The sequence below is a fragment of the Delphinapterus leucas genome, chromosome 4 (genome assembly GCF_059928025.1).
Source record: "Delphinapterus leucas isolate spDelLeu-1000000601 "Yukka" chromosome 4, BTC_Dleu_Yukka2, whole genome shotgun sequence".
NCBI classification, from domain to species: domain Eukaryota; kingdom Metazoa; phylum Chordata; class Mammalia; order Artiodactyla; family Monodontidae; genus Delphinapterus; species Delphinapterus leucas.
The window spans coordinates 81500295-81511677 of NC_143132.1; the positions used below are offsets into that span (position 1 = coordinate 81500295).

General features: G+C 43.5%; 1 long non-coding RNA gene across 1 annotated transcript; it reads right to left on the bottom strand.

The window, feature by feature from the left end:
* Positions 1-296: 296 nt before the first annotated feature.
* On the bottom strand, positions 297-6295 carry LOC149749370 (uncharacterized). Its single transcript, XR_016393038.1, has 3 exons — positions 6096-6295; positions 5508-5990; positions 297-5459 (listed from the first exon to the last, which is right to left on the bottom strand). It is a non-coding gene; the product is annotated as an uncharacterized LOC149749370 (long non-coding RNA).
* Positions 6296-11383: the final 5088 nt, after the last annotated feature.

The following is an 11383-nucleotide window of genomic DNA, read 5'->3' on the forward strand; positions in this document are numbered from 1 at the left end:
CTGTAGTATCTTTGTCTGGTTTTGGTATCAGGGTGATGGTGGCCTCATAGAATGAGTTTGGGAGTGTTCCTTCCTCTGCAATTTTTTGGAAGAGTTTGAGAATGATGGGTGTTAGCTCTTCTCTAAATGTTTGATAGAATTCACCTGTGAAGCCATCTGGTCCTGGACTTTTGTTTGTTGGAAAATTTTTTTTTTTTTTTTTTTTGCGGTACGCGGGCCTCTCACTGTTGTGGCCTCTCCCGTTGCGGAGCACAGGCTCCAGATGCGCAGGCTCAGTGGCCATGGCTCACGGGCCCAGCTGCTCCACAGCATATGGGATCTTCCCGGACTGGGGCACAAACCCGTGTCCCCTGCGTCGGCAGGCGGACTCTCAACCACTGCGCCACCAGAGAAACCCTTGTTGGAAGATTTTTAACCACAGTTTCAATTTCATTACTTGTGATTGGTCTGTTCATATTTTCTATTTCTTCCTGTTTCAGTCTTGGAAGGTTATACCTTTCTAGGGATTTGTCCATTTCTTCCAGGTTGTCCATTTTATTGGCATAGAGTTGCTTGTAGTAGTCTCTTAGGATGCTTTGTATTTCTGCAGTGTCTGTTGTAATTTCTCCTTTTTCATTTCTAATTTTATTGATTTGAGTCCTCTCCCTCTTTTTCTTGATGAGTCTGGCTAATGGTTTATCAATTTTGCTAATCTTCTCAAAGAACTAGCTTTCAGTTTTATTGACCTTTGCTATTGTTTTCTTTGTTTCTATTTCATTTATTTCTGTTCTGATTTTTATGATTTCTTTTCTTCTGCTAACTTTGGGTTTTGTTTGTTCTTCTTTCTCTAGTTCCTTTAGGTGTAAGGTTAGATTGTTTATTTGAAATTTCTCTTGTTTCTTGAGGTAGGCTTGTATTGCTATCAAATTCCCTCTTTGAACTGATTTTGCTGCCTCCCATAGGTTTTGGGTCGTCGTGTTTTTATTGTTATTTTTCTCTAGGTATTTTTTGATTTCCTCTTTGATTTACTCAGTGATCTCTTGGTTATTTAGTAACGTATTGTTTAGCCTCCATGTGTCTGTGTTTTTTTCCCTGTAATTGATTTCTAATCTCATAGCATTGTGGTCAGAAAAGATGCTTGATATGATTTCAGTTTTCTTAAATTTACTGAGGCTTCAATTGTGACCCAAGATGTCATCTATCCTGGAGATGTTCTGTGCACACTTGAGAAGAAAGTGTAATCTCTTGTTTTTGTATGGAATATCGTATAAATATCAATTAATCTATCTGGTCCATTGTGTCATTTAAAGCTTGTGTTTCCTTATTTATTTTCATTTTGCATGATCTGTCCATTGGTGTAGGTGAGGTGTTAAAGTCCCCCACTATTATTGTGTTACTGTCGATTTCCTCTTTTAGAGTTGTTAGCAGTTGCCTTATGTATTGAGGTGCTCCTATGTTGGGTGCATATATATTTATAATTGTTATATATTCTTCTTGGATTGATCCCTTGATCATTATGTAGTGTCCTTCCTTGTCTCTTGTAACATTCTTTATTTTAAAGTCTATTTTATCTCATATGAGTATTGCTACTCCAGCTTTCTTTTGATTTCCATTTGCATGGAACATCTTTTTCCATCCCCTCACTTTCAGTCTGTATGTGTCCCTAGGTCTGAAGTGGGTCTCTTGTAGACAGCATATATATGGGTCTTGTTTTTGTATCCATTCAGCAAGCCTGTGTCTTTTGGTTGGAGCATTTAATCCATTCACGTTTAAGGTAATTATCGATATGTATGTTCCTATGACCATTTTCTTAATTGTTTTGGGTTTGTTTTTGTAGGTCCTTTTCTTCTCTTGTGTTTCCCACTTAGAGAATTTCCTTTAGCATTTGTTGTAGAGCTGGTTTGGTGGTGCTAAATTCTCTTAGCTTTTGCTTGTCTGTAAAGCTTTTGATTTCTCCATCGAATCTGAATGAGATCCTTGCCAGATAGTCATCTTTGTTGTAGGTTCTTCCCTTTCATCACTTTAAGTATATCATGGCACTCCCTTCTGGCTTGTAGAGTTTCTGTTGAGAAATCAGCTCTTAACCTTATGGGAGTTCCTTTGTATGTTATTTGTCGTTTTTCCCTTGCTGCTTTCAATAATTTTTCTTCGTCTTTAATTTTTGTCAATTTGATTACTATGTGGCTTGGCGTGTTTCTCCTTGGATTTATCCTGCCTGGGATTATCTGCGCTTCCTGAACTTGGGTGGCTATTTCCTTTCCCATGTTAGGGAAGTTTTCGACTATAATCTCTTCAAATATTTTCTTGGGTCTTTTCTCTCTCTCGTCTCCTTCTGGGACCCCTATAATGTGAATGTTGTTGCATTTAATGTTGTCCCAGAGGTCTCTTAGGCTGTCTTCATTTCTTTTCATTCTTTTTTCTTTATTCTGTTCTGTGGCAGTGAATTCCACCATTCTGTCTTCCAGGTTACTTATCTGTTCTTCTGCCTCAGTTATTCTGCTATTGATTCCTTCTAGTGTATTTTTCATTTCAGTTATTGTATTGTTCATCTCTGTTTGTTTGTTCTTTAATTCTTCTAGGTTGTTAAACATTTCTTGCATCTTCTCGATCTTTGCCTCCATTCTTTTTCTGAGGTCCTGGATCGTCTTCACTACCATTATCCTGAATTATTTCTCTGGAAGGTTGCCTATCTCCACTTCATTTAGTTGTTTTTCTGGGGTTTTATCTTGTTCCTTCATCTGGTACATAGCCCTCTGCCTTTTCTTCTTGTCTATCTCTCTTTGAATGTGGTTTTTGTTCCACAGGCTGCAGGATTGTAGTTCTTGCTTCTGCTGTCTGCCCTCTGGTGGATGAGGCTATCTAAGAGGCTTGAGCAAGTTTCCTGATGGGAGGGACTGGTGGTGGGCAGAGCTCAGTAAAACTTTAATCCACTTGTCTTCTGATGGGTGAGGCTGGGTTCCCTCCCTGTTGGTTGTTTGGCCTGAGGCAACCCAACACTGGAGCCTACTCTGGCTCTTTGGTGGAGCTAATGGTGGACTCTGGGACGGCTCACGCCAAGGAGTACTTCCCAGAATCTCTGCCACCAGTGTCCTTGTCCTCCTGGTGAGACACAGCCACCCCCCACCTCTACAGCAGACCCTCCAACACTAGCAGGTAGGTCTGGTTCAGTCTCCTATGGGGTCACTGCTCCTTCCTCATGGGTCCCGATGCACGCACTACTTTGCGTGTGTCCTCCAAGAGTGGAGTCTCTGTTTCCCCCAGTACTGTCAGAGTCCTGCAATCAAATCCCACTAGCCTTCAAAGTCTGATTCTCTAGGAATTCCTCCTCCCATTGCCAGACCCCCAGGTTGGGAAGCCTGACATGGGGCTCAGAACCTTCACTCCAGTGGGTGGACTTCTGTGGTATAAGTGCTCTGCAGTTTGTGAGTCACCCACCCAGCAGTTATGGGATTTGATTTTATTGTGATTGTGCCCCTCCTACCATCTCATTGTGGCTTCTCCTTTGTCTTTGGATGTGGGGTATCTTTTTTGGTGAGTTCCAGTGTCTTCCTGTTGATAATTGTTCAGCAGTTAGTTGTGATTCTGGTGTTCTCACAAGAGCGAGTGAGAGCACATCCTTCTACTCTGCCGTCTTGGTTCCTCAATTAGGCATCTTGTATTTTTATCTGCTAAATCTGGCAACCCTTCCTCAAATGCCCAAACACACCCTGAGCTCCAAGGTTACTGAACTAAGGACAAGAACTGGGAAGTAAAGCAATCAGGGTACTTCCTTAGCTAACTATGACTCAGCCTTCTTCAACTCTGACACATCTGACCTGATTCCTTTAGCAGCCACCCCCCTGCTCTTATCCAGCCTCCTACTCTGGATGCTTAGCAGCAAGTCATGATTAAGGAGACTAAAACAGAGCTCCTGACCTGCCTTGACCTGCTTCCCCCATGATCTTCCCCATTTCCGTGAATCACAACTTTATTCTTCTAGTTGCTCAAGCCAAAATGCTTAGGAGTCATTCTCTTCTCCCGCCTGGTAACCTCTGATATCTGGCCTATCAGGGAACCCTGTCAACTCTCTTTAAAACATATTAGGGAACTTCCCTGGTAGCGCAGTGGTTGAGAGTCCGCCTGCCGATGCAGGGGACGTGGGTTCGTGCCCCGGTCTGGGTGGATCCCACCTGCCGCGGAGCAGCTGGGCCCGTGAGCCATGGCCACTGGGCCTGTGCATCCGGAGCCTGTGCTCCGCAACGGGAGAGGCCACAACACTGAGAGGCCCGCGTACCGCAAAAAAAAAAACCAAAAGAGACCACATATTAGGAATCTGACCACTCCCTGGTCTAAGCCACTATCATCTTGCCTGGTTTAGGGCAACAGCCTCGGCCTCATAAGAGGTCTCCCTGCTTTAGTCCTTGCCCCCTACAGTCACTTCACAAAACAGAAGCTAAAATGAACCTTTCAACACCAGGTCTTATCAACTCTGCTCGAAACCTTTCAATGGCTTCTCATCTCTTTCAGGAAAAACCAACAACTTCACTATCACCCTAATGCTGTATACAATCAACCCTCCTCGCATTACCTTTTTTTTTTTCCTTTTAAAGTTAATGTCATACCTGGCTGTTGGTTTTTGAGATTTTACTTCTCTCTTTTCTCTGCTCTAGTCTCCCTTTAGACAAAATCCCTGTCCTCACAGAGCTTCTATCCTAGTGTGGAGAGACAGATGGTAACAGAAGAAATCAAGCAGGTAGGAGAGTCAGACAGTGGCAGGGTGGAGCAGAGTTGCAATTTTTTAAATTAATTAATTAATTTATTTTTGGCTGTGTGGTCTTTGTTGCTGTGTGCAGGCTTTCTGTAGTTGCAGCGAGCAGGGGCTACTCTTTGTTGTGGTGTGTGGGCTTCTCATTGCGGTGGCTTCTCTTGTAGTGGAGCACAAGCTCTAGGTGCGTGGGTTTCAATACCTGTGGCACGCAGGCTCAGTAGCTGTGGCTCGCGGGCTCTAGAGCACAGGCTCAATAGTTGTGGCTCATGGGCTTAGTTGATCTGTGGCATGTGGCATCTTCCCAGATCAGGGCTCAAACTCGTGCCCTCTGCATTGGCAGGCGGATTCTTAACCACTGCGCCACCAGGGAAGTCCCCAGAGTTGCAATTTTAAATAAGTGTGTCTGGAAAGCACTCACGGAGAGGGTGACATCTGGCTTGGAAGACACGAGGGAGAAAGCAGCATGGGTAACTGGAGGAAGATTACTCTAGGTTGAGGGAGTAGCCAATGCAAAGGCCTTAAAGTGGGAATGTGTTTGAGGAACGCGCAGAGTGAGCGAGGGAGAATGGTAGAAGACAAGGTCCGAGAAGGGTCTTGCAGGTCATTAGCTGGGCTTTGCATTTCAGTTGGAGTGAGATGTGGGGGAGGATTTTGAGCAGAGGCATGCCATGATCTGACAGTTTCAAACAGATCTTCGAGAGGCAGAAATGAGAATAGATTGAAGGAGAGTGACCTGATTGGAACAACAGGCAGAAATGAGAATAGATTGAAGGAGAGTGACCTGATTGGAACAACATTTTGCAAGGATAGGTCTGGCTGTTGGAGAACAGACTGTGAGGGAGGCAGAGGGCAAGTAGAGATGCCAGTTGAAAGGCCGGGGCAGCTCTCTGGTGAGAGAAGTCCCGCCACACGTTCTCCTAATCCCCACCCACTCCACCCTTTCAGAGTCGCTGGAGTACTGGTCAGGCATGTGGATATCTCCTACATACCCACGGGTCTCTCACACTTGCTCCCGTGCTTGTCAGGAAGCGAGTGGAGAAAAGTCTCTAGCATATAACTTATGCTGAAATGAAACTTACACCAACAAATGGGTTGGTTGTGATAAAGAACACGAGAATGTGTCAGTTGTCCTTGTCCCGCTGAGATCATTTCTGACAAATCAAGTCAAATCACCCTGCCCCTTTACCACATCAGAAATTCAAGCAAATGATACTTTTCTCAGTTTCCTCCAAAGGGCTCTTTATTCAGTCCATGCTTGTAGGCTCTGAAGTTAAAAACAGGAAGACAAGAAAGTAAGCAAAGTCAGCACACACTTTAAAAGTAAGGAGTTTTTTACCTGTTGCTCCAAACATTGCAATTATTTTCTTACTGGTTATGTTACTGAACAAAGGAAGAGTCAGTGCAGTAGCAGGACTTTTCTCCCAGCAGCGACAGCAGCTGAAACGCAATTTCTGTTCGAGTGTGAGAATTATAAACCACGTCTGATTACCACACCCACCCCTAATTTTGCCTCTCCCTTAAAAAACTTTTGTTCTCACCAGCTAGCTTACTCACTCTAACACTGCAATTTTCTACAGGAGGATTCATTTATTCACTTACTCATGTGTTCAGCAAATGTGTATTGAGTGCCTTTGGTATACTAGGCATTGAATTAGTAAGTAAATAAGTAAAAGTACAGCAGAGAGAAATGCAGAGGGAGCATAGGTCCTGGAGTAGAGACACAAAACCCAGACTGGGGGTGTTAAGGAAGGCTTTTTAGAGGAGATGATGCTGGAGCTGGCCTGAAACCCCATGAGTTGTTCAGTCAGGGAGAGGAGGAAGAGAGACCATCCCAGGCAAGAGGAACCACACGTAGTCAAGTTCAGAGGCAAGGCAATCATGACAAAGGGCTCAACGATGGCTGCAATAATGCTATATGAATGGTAGGAAGTAAGACTAGGAAGGATGGCAGAAGCCAGAACACAAAGGGCTGGTAGGCATTGGCAAGAAGCTTGAATTTTCCTGGCAACCACAGCAGGTTTATGTGGTCCTCTGGCAGCAGAGTGGAGGGTGGGTTGAAAGAAGATGATGCTGGAAGCAGGGACTCTCCTAAGGAGACTAAAGAAATGATACAGGTGAGAAATGACAAAGCCTTGAACAAAGGCAATGTTTTGGGTTGAATTGTGTCCCTCCAAAATTCTTAACTCCCAGTACCTCAGGATGTGACCTTATTTGGAGAGAGAGTATATACAGAGGTAATCAAGGTGAAGTGAGATCATTAGAGTGTGCCTAATCCAATATGACTGGTGTCCTTATAAAAAGGGGAAATTTGAACACAGAGATAAGTACAGAGGGAAGATGATGTGGAAATACAAGGAGAACACCATGTGAACATGAAGGTGGACATCTACAAGCCAAGGAGAGAGGCCTGGAGTAGATTCTTCCCTCACAGCCCTCAGATGGAATCAACCCTACCAAAATCTGGATTTCCAACCTCCAGAACTATAAGACAATACATTTCTGTAGTTTAATCAACCCACTTTGTGGTACTTTGGTATAGCAGCCCTAGCAAACCAATAGAGGCAATGACAATGCGGATGAAGTGAAAGATATTTAGGAGGTAAATTGAGGAGGCCTTCATGATTGATTGGATGTGGAGAAAGGGAAAGTGAGAAAGGACTAAATATAATTCTGCCAACTGGAGGGGTTGGCGATGGAGGAGCAGGAATGGGACTCGGGGGCGGGGGGAATGAGCTCAGAACTGGAACTATTGGGTCTGAGGCTGCAGCTGGTTGAGAGATTGGGAGGTGAGGAAGTGACGAAAGCAAGTGTCAATGTCTCCTTTAAGGAGACTCCCTATAAAGGAAGTGAGAGTGAACTATGGTTACAAGATGCAATAAAGTTTTATTTCATCAGGAAACACTTGAACACATTTGTGGATTAAAGATGGGTCTCTCCTTCCCTCATACTCTGCTTTATTTTTCTTCATAACGTTTATGACCTGACATGTTACAGGTGTGTTTATTTGCTCATGTGTTTATTTCTGCTCCCCGCCCCCCCACAACTAGACTGTGTACTCAACAAGGGCACTGACTTTGTTTTATTCACTTGTGTATATATCCAATGCCTACAGCTATATCTGGCACATGGCAGGTGCACATTAAATATTTGTTGAATGAATGAATGAATAATTGGTGGAGTGAGGTTAATGGGAAAGATGTAGGGCACAGACTCTGCAGTACAGATGAAGAGGAGCTGAAAATAGCAGCTACCACAGGAATACCCGGGGCCCTCTGCCAAAAGGATATGAAGATGGATCCGAAACAGGGGGCAGATCGTGGGTCTGCAGCCTGTCTGCCCCTTGCCTGTCCCTCCACCCTCCTACTCATATCACCTGCTCCTGCCTGATTATCCTTGCAAGAGGAAGCAATTCTCCCAACTGCCCCACTCTACTGCATAACCCATAAGGAAACTGAGGGTAAGTTCTGGAGTTGTTACAGATTGGAAGAGTTGATCATGCACATCTGTCCATTTCATGTCACAGGAAAGATATATGGTACCTTTGCTACCCTAAGCTACATACAGCCATATGGAGAGTTCTCAGTGCCATTCCAAACACACGTGCAAAATGGATAAAGATTCGTATTCAAGGAAGTTTATCCATAGTGTTATTAGTATTGAAAACAACTGGAGATGATCTAAATGTCCGCCACTAGGGAATTAATTAAATACATGATGGCAAAGCTGTAAGACAGAATGGTATAGCTCCATTAAAAATTACATTTTCTAAGAATTTTCACAATAGGAGAAAATGCTCACAATATAAAGTTATACGAAATCAGCAGAATAGAGAACCACATCTATGTTGTGATTCCATGTTGTAAAGAAAAATATGTATACACACACACACTCATGCATATACAGCCTAAGAGTAGCTGAGTGATTTTACGCAATATGTTGGTGGTAGAGCCAGAGGACTTGGCGTGACAGTGATTGCTCTCACACTTTGATTACAGCATAGTACTATGACATGCACATCCTAAGAGTTGACTGCAAAGAAAATTAAAAATCTATGAGGAGGACTTCCCTGGTGGTCCAGTGGTTAAGAGTCCACCTGCCAATGCAGGGGACACGGGTTTGATCCCTCTTCTGGGAAGATCCCACATGCTGCAGGGCAACTAAGCCCGTGTGCCACAACTACTGAGCCCACGCACCTAGAGCCCGTGCTCCATAACAAGAGAAGCCACAGCAATGAGAAGCCCACACACTGCAATGAAGAGTAGCCCCCGCTCGCTGCAACTAGAGAAAGCCTGCACACAGCAACAAAGACCCAAAGCAGCCAAAAATAAAATAAATAAATTTATTAAAAAATAAATTAAACAATAAATTTTTTAAAAAAATCTATGAGGACATAGAGCACAGTTCATGGTACCCAAAATTTGGAAACGCCCCAAATGTCTATCAAGAGTGAGTTGGATAAAGTGTGACATATTCATACACTGGCATACCTTACAGGAACAAGAAAGAATGAACTATTGCAACATGCAACAACCTGGAAGCATCTCACAAATAAAATATTGTCAGACTCACAGACTTAGAGAAAGAACTTATGGTTACTGGGGGGGAAGTCTGGGGGGAGGGATAGACTGGGAGTTTGGGATTGACATGTACACACTGCTATATTTTAAATAGATAACCAGCAAGGACCTACTATAGAGCACAAGGGAAAAAAAAAAAGACAAAAGATAACAAACACTGGTGACAAGGATGTGGAGAAAAGGGAACACTTGTGTACTGTTGGTGGGAATGTAAATTGATGCAGACATCACAGAAAACAGCATGGAGGTTCCTCAAAAAATTAAAAACTTCTGGGTGTATATCCGAAGAAAACAAAATCACTATTTTGAGGAGACATTCATTCAGCATTATTTACAATAGCCAACACATGGAAACAACCTAAGTGTAAATCGATGAATCGATGGACGAAAGGATAAAGAAAATGTAGCATCTATACACAATGGAATGTTATTCAAGCACAAAAAGGAAATCTTACCATTTGCGACACCATGACAGCAGGGATGGACCATAAGGGCATTATGCTAAGTGAAATGTCAGACAGAGAAAGACAAATACTGTGTGACCTTGTTTATATGTGGCATCTAAAAAAACTGAATTCATAGAAACAAAGAACAGATCCGTCAACAGGTACAAACTTTCATTTATAAGATAATAATTTCTGGGGATATAATGTACAACACGGTTAAAAAAAAAGGTGAATGAACAGTGTTTGGGGACTTCCCTGGTGGTGAAGTGGTTAATGCAGGGGACACGGGTTAGATCCCTGGTCCAGGAAGACCCACATGCTGCAGAGTAACTAAGCCCGTGCACCACAACTACTGAGCCTGCGCTCTAGAGCCCACAAGCCACAACTACTGAGCCCACGTGCCACAACTACTGAAGCCCGCTCACCTAGAGCCTGTGCCCTGCAACAAGAGAAGCCACCGAATGAGAAGCACACACACCACAACGAAGACCCAACACAGCCAAAAAGAAAAAAAAAAAAATCATCTTTAAAGAAAAATAAGAAGTTTAAAGTGACAGAACAGGAAAAGCTAAAATGGGCATGTACCAGCCTGTAAACATTTATGATGGGTGGGAAAAACAAAACAAAACAACACCCTGTGGCTTTTTAACTAGGCTAATCCCTACCAGGGCAAGTAGCAGCCCATTAAGAGACTCTGTGCTCGGGGGTTCCCTGGTGGTGCAGTGGTTAAGAATCCGCCTGCCAATGCAGTGGACACGGGTTCAAGCCCTGGTCCAGGAAGATCCCACATGCCTGGCAGCAACTAAGCCCGTGCACCACAACTACTGAGTCCACGTGCCACAACTACTGAAGCCTGCACGCCTAGAGCCCATGCTCTGCAACAAGAGAAGCCACCACAGTGAGAAGCCTGTGCACCGCAACGAAAGAGTAGCCCCCGCTCGCTGCAACTAGAGAAAGCCCGCGCACAGCAATGAAGAACCAACACAACCAAAAATAAATAAATAAATAAAATTTATTTAAAAAATAGATTATGTGCTCGAAGAGTCAGTGATGCCTTTTTCTTTGTAGTTTGAAGGCGTCCTAAGCTGATGTCAAAGCGTTCATTTAGGGTCCCCTTGATGGAAGGAGTCTGCTTTTTCCGTCCACCCAGCAAACAGAATGGGCAGGATTCTCTGCTCCCAACATTCAGCTGTGCACATCCTTGCCTAAGTTTGCCTCTTACTTCCAGGTGTAATTAACTTGACCCAGTAAAACCTCAACTAGAAAGCTGCTGCTGTGTTGCTACCACTTCCAGAATGTACTCTGTACAACCTTAGTTTCTTTGTATCACTAACTTCTTTTTTTTCTTCACATCTTTATTGGTGTATACACTGAAATATTACTCAGCCATAAAAAGGAACGAAATTGAGTTATTTGTAGTGAGGTGGATGGACCTAGAATCTGTCATACAGAGTGAATTAAGTCAGAAAGAGAAAAACAAATACTGTATGGTAACACATATATATGGACTCTAAAAAAGCGGTACTGATGTATCACTAACTTCTGATTCCAAGACTGGAGTGGTTGCTGGCTGCAAGGAAAGCAGAGATCTGGGATCCGTGGCTTCTATAATGGGAGGCAGATGCTACTGCGTG